The sequence below is a fragment of the Panulirus ornatus genome, chromosome 40 (genome assembly GCF_036320965.1).
Source record: "Panulirus ornatus isolate Po-2019 chromosome 40, ASM3632096v1, whole genome shotgun sequence".
NCBI lineage: Eukaryota > Metazoa > Arthropoda > Malacostraca > Decapoda > Palinuridae > Panulirus > Panulirus ornatus.
Window position 1 is genome coordinate 12,047,407 of NC_092263.1, and position 6,241 is coordinate 12,053,647.

The window sequence follows — 6,241 nt, forward strand, 5'->3', positions numbered from 1 at the left end:
ATGCCCCGCAGTCTCTCTCTCTCTCTCTCTCTCTCTCTCTCTCTCTCTCTCTCTCTCTCTCTGTGCCTTTGTCGAGGGAAGGTGGGCCCGCCGTCAAAGACCTCTCAGCTAAGACCCCCCTTTGAGGGTCTTTTTTTTTCAGCCTTTGGTCTGTGTTGGCTTCGCTCACACAGACCACCACACAGACCACCACACAGACCACCACACAAACCCTTTCGCACTGGCTGGTTCTCTATGCCGTGCGTGGTTTTCATTGGTTTCTGTATAGAGGGGGTCTTTGGGTTCGTGGGTTCTATATGTGTGTGTGTGTGTGTGTGTGTGGTTCATGCCTAGGTAGGGTCGTATATACCGTCGTGTGTGCTCAAGGGTCGTATATACCGTCGTGTGTGCTCAAGGGTCGTATATACCGTCGTGTGTGCTCAAGGGTCGTATATATACCGTCGTGTGTGCTCAAGGGTCGTATATACCGTCGTGTGTGCTCAAGGGTCGTATATACCGTCGTGTGCGCTCAAGGGTCGTATATATACCGTCGTGTGTGCTCAAGGGTCGTATATATACCGTCGTGTGTGCTCAAGGGTCGTATATATACCGTCGTGTGTGCTCAAGGGTCGTATATATACCGTCGTGTGTGCTCAAGGGTCGTATATACCGTCATACAAGGCATGAGAATAACACATTAAGTTGTTCGTACAGATATATAGAGTTTTTGATCCCTTTTCAGAGCTAACAAGCCGGAAATATCAGGGCGAATACATATGTAAATTAAAGTTCAAATAAAAAATGTATATAAAATGAATCAAAAAACAAGATTACTGTATGACTTCACCGTAAATAAGACGGGTTCATAAACAGAGCTCCCGTTTTCTGAGTGACTTCAATGGGTCACTCTCTTAGAAATATTTACCCTTCACGTTTGTCGCAGTTGTGCGCCGAGAGCAATTTCTCTTTCGTTTGTTTTGAGAAGTTGAAGAATGTCAACACTTATGAATGCGTCCTGTGCAGTGGCGAAGTTCCATAACAATAATGTTTTGTTATTTTGCGAGGAGTGTCGAAAATAGAAACCTTTAAAAGTGTGGGATGTGGAGGGAAATGAAATTTATATATACATATATGTATATATGTATATTTGAAAACAAGAGGGAGTCTTGCGTGTGGATGGGGGGTCGAAGTGTCCATGTCTGGACGCACGTGTGGATTAGATAGATAGATAGATAGATAGATGGATAGATAGATAGATAGAGAAAGAGAGAGAGAGAGAGAGAGAGAGAGAGAGAGAGAGAGAGAGAGAGAGAGAGAGAGAGAGAGAGAGGTTAATTAAGCGCCCATTCTCCCTTCAGTGCTGGGTGTACGAGGCTTGGAGATATGTCCAAACTAGATTATGGCCTTGTTACACCCAGTTCGAAACGAGGAGAGAGAGAGAGACAGTGATGTATCCCCCCTACCCCACCCCCCCCACCCCCCCAACAGACCCGCGGATTAAACCAAGTCGCGGGAAATAAACCTGAACAGACCCACGTTGAATAAAACCAGGAAATTACGGTTCTAAAACCAAAATTGTAGGACGCATTGATGGCCCAAAATACTAGACGCATTGATCGTCCAAAAATACTGGACGACGCATTGATGGCCCAAAATACTAGACGCATTGATCGTCCAAAATACTGGACGCATTAATCGTCCAAAATACTAGACGCATTAATCGTCCAAAATACTAGACGCATTAATCGTCCAAAATACTGGACGCATTGATGGTCCAAAATTGTAGGACGCATTGATCGTCCAAAATTGTAGGACGCATTGATCATCCAAAATTGTAGGACGCATTGCTCGTACAAAATACTTCGCTGTTGTCGGTTGAAGACAAAAGAATGTCTTTTCTCACACGCCCGGCTGACTGAAACCGCTGAACGCCGTCGAAACGAGAGAGAGAGAGAGAGAGAGAGAGAGAGAGAGAGAGAGAGAGAGAGAGAGAGAGAGAGCCAGAGCCAGCCTCCCACATCCGGACTTGGTCGTCTTTCCAAAACGACAAAAGTTAGTTGGGTCGCTGTGCCAGGATCTGCACTTCTTAAGTCCCACGACCTTCCCCGTGGGAGGAAGAGGAGGAGGAGGAAGAGGAAGAGGAGGAAGAGGAGGAAGAGGAGGAGGAACTTGTGTTTTATGGGTTTTAAGTCTCCTTCAGCGCCTCCCACAGGTTGTTACGAGGGCGACCAAACTGCCTCCTTAGCTCCCTCCCGCGAATGAGTCTCGCCAAACTCGCGCCCGTCTCTTTCTCCCTCTTCCTCCTCCTCCTCTTCCTTCTCCTCCTCCTTCTCCTCCTCTTCTTCCTCTTCCTCCTCCTTCGTCAGGTACAGATTATCGGTCGTACTCAAAAGAGCTCGTTTCCGAAAGGCGCCATCAGCACACACCACACCTCCTCCATCTGTACATCACATGTCCCTGTGTGTCTCTCTCTCTTCTCTCCTCCTTCAGCGCCTGCTACAGGTTGTTACAGTGGGTTGGGTACGGTGGTGGTGGTGCCCCAGGCGTCCCCTTGAACATGCGACTTGCCTAATGACTTTGACCTCTTTCCTCAGGTAGCGATTGAAGCAGTAGAAGGCCTCAGGGAACAACAGCAAGACGTGTTTATTATTACATGTGTCTTTTGTCCCCCCCTTTTTTTTTTCCAGCCAGCTGCTCTGCTGCCTCCTTCTTCAGCGTCTCCTACAGATGATAACAAGATCCTCCCAAGGAGACATCAGATAACACTCTCCCCCCCTTCCCTCACCCTTCCTTTCCCCCTTTCCCTCTTTCCCCATCACCCCCATTACAACAGTAACCCCATGCAGTAGGTTCAGTTCCCCCCCTTGCCTTTCCCTTCCCCCATTCTCCCGATCTCACTCCCATGTGAGCGATGTTGTTTTATGACGCTTTAAAACACACCTTCTCCTTCTTCTGCCACTCCTGCAGGTGGTGGCTGGGCCTGAGGACACGCCGGACACCCTATCCTTCTACTCCGAGCCGGTGATGGCGTCGCTGGCCAACATAATAACCCCAGCGGACGAGAAGGAGAAGGGCGTCAGCCTCTCGAAGGACTACAGCTTCCTGGAGGTCGAGTTGAAGTATGGTATCCTTCAGGTAGGTCCTCCCATACACACACACACACACACACACACACACTCAGGTATGTGTGTGGCTCTCCATAGTCCTACTCCCCATGTGTGAATAGATGTGTGTGTGTGTGTGTGTGTGTGTGTGTGTGTGTGCATGTCTAGAGGTGTTACCGGACTCTGCCTGCTGGGGGTTTACACCATGGAGGGTCGAGTATGGGGGGGCGAGGGGGATCTCTTTTTTGACCAGGGTATTTCGCAGCAAAAGGGTTTGGTTTATGTATATAGACATGTTCGGATAAAGTGAAATTACTGTCCGGATATATATTATTTCAGCATGAGGATATGTTCGGATAAGGAGAAAATACTGTTCGGGTATCTTGTCTCTCTACCGTTATGATTTTGAGAGAGCAGAAGAGGGTGTGTTGAAATGGTTTGGTCACATGGAGAGGATGAGTGAGGAAAGATTGACCAAGAGGATATATGTGTCAGAGGTGGAGGGAACGAGGTGAAGAGGGAGACCAAATTGGAGGTGGAAAGATGAAGTGAAAAAGATTTTGAGCGATCGGGGCCTGAACATAGCAGGAGGGTGAGAGGCGTGGAAGGGATAGAGTGAATTGGAACGATGTGGTATACACGGGGCGACGTGCCTGTCAGTGGATTGAACTAGGGCATGTGAAGAGTCTGGAGTAAACCATAGAAAGTTCTGTGGGGCCTGGATGGGGATAGGGAGCTGTGGTTTCGGTGCATTATTACATGACAGCTAGAGACTGAGTGTGAACGAATGGGGCCCGATTTCATCTGTTCCTGACGCTACTATGCTAACGCAGGAAGCTAGCAGACAGGCATAAATACACACAAACACACACACACACACACACACACACACACACAGACAAACACACACACACACACACACACACACACACACACACACAAAGGCACGCACTCTCTCTCTCTCTCTCTCTGTCTCTCTGTCTGTCTCACACACACACACACACACACACACACACACGCATTAATCACTATCTCATCGTGTGATAATACAGGAGGTTATTCAAAACTTGATTATTCCCTTTGACCTCTCCGGCCACACATTAAGACAGTTTGATGGAGTTTTTTCGTTTGTTTGTTTGTTTGTTTTGCTGATGAGATACGTAGCGTGTTGTGCCGTCCCCAGTTTTTCATCCCGGTAAGGTTGAGGAAGATTGGATTGCGTTGATGTGGCGTATATATATATATATATATATATATATATATATATATATATATATATATATATATATATATATATATATATATGTATATGGCGTCCTAGCTTCGTCTCTTCGATGTATATCAACTGACTGTTATATATCTCTCTTGTGTCTCCCCTGATGATGATGTGATTAAGACACGAAAGTGCACTTGGGAACTTTTCGTGTTTCATTTTCCCCCGTGGACTCATAGGAATATATATATATATATATATATATATATATATATATATATATATATATATATATATATATATATATATATATATTTATATATATATATATATATATATATATATATATATATATATATATATATATATATATATATACCTCGTAGTTCGCCAGTGTCTTGCAACATATGTGAAGCTCTGCAGAGAGAAATGCTGTGTCCCCAGACTGCATAGACTTCGTCTCTCGATCTCTCTCTCTTTCATCCTGCATTCATCATTCCACCGTGCACGACACTGCATCGCGAGGGATGGTAATCCCCTTCTTTTTCCCCGGTTCGATTTATTTTCATTTCGTTGCAGTTTTGCCAATCCGTCTTCCAATACAGGGGGAGGGAAGGGAGGGAGGGAGGAGGTGGAGGGATGTGTGTGTGTGTGTGTGTGTGTGTGTGTGTGTGTGGAGGGTCCCAGCTGCATGGGTCGTGTCAGCATCGATATCTTTTTTTGAAATTCGTATGAGCCATTGAGGGAGAGGAAGGAAGGAAGGAGGGAGTTGAGGTGGGGGTGGAGGTGGGGGTGTTTAGAGGGAGGGAAGGGGGATGAAGAGGAAGAGGGAGGGAGAGAGAGGGGTGGTTTGTTTGCTTGCTTGTTTGCTTGTTTGCTTGTTTGTTTGCTTATCTTCATCTTGGTATTCGGGAAAACGTATCTGAAGATAGTGGTAATCACTGGCTCTGGCGTTGTAGCCTTTGCTTCCTTCTCTCCAGGGTTTAGCTTCAGATGTTCATGGTTTTAAAAAGAGTTAGAGCAGGGCTGAAGGATAGAAAATGGGCTGTGTGAGTGTGTAATATATATATATATATATATATATATATATATATATATATATATATATATATATATATATATATATTCTTCTATGTAAATCCATGTATATACTTCCCTTCGTGTCTTCACCCCCCCCCCCCCCTGTGTGTACTACACTACCCACCTCCCCCAGAGATCAGGGGGTTGCTTCCCCCCTTCCCCCCCAGCCCAGCCCCAAGACGTAACTCTCTCTCCTCTCCTCCCCCCTCCCTCACCTCCCTCCCCTTCCCTCCCCCTTCCCTCCTCCCTTCCCTTCCCTCCTCCCCACACACAGAGCCACTTGCATTCCTTTAACTCCCCCGCCACTTGAGGAAGAAGAAGAAGAAGGAGGGGGAGCGAGACCTCCTCTTCCCCCTCCCTTCCCTTCCCCCTCCCCTTCCCTCCCTTCCCTCCCTTTGCTCACCACCCCGGCAAATCTAATCGACTTACACAATCCCCAGTGTGGCTGGGGGGGTTTTAGCGACCCCCCCCCCGGGGGGGAGAGAGAGGTTTGTGTAGGGGAGGTGTGAGGGGAAGGGAAGGGGCGAGGGGGGAGGGGAAGTTATTTCTGTGGGGGGGGTGTGTGGAGGGGAGGAGGTGGAGCAGCTGGAGCAGCTGGAGCAGCTGGTTCTAACCGCCAGAACTCACGCCATCTGGGGCGTGTAATTGGCCCCCCCCCCGCTGGGAGGGGGAGGGGAGGAGGGGCCTCCCCCCAAAAAAATTTTTGCGCCAGGTGGCCTGGTCTGGGGGGGGGGGGGGAGGGGACGATTTACGTAAATGAACAGTTGTATGTGTAAACAAAGGCGAGGATGTACAATACACACACACACACACACACACACACACACACACACACACACACACACACACACATACACACGTATCG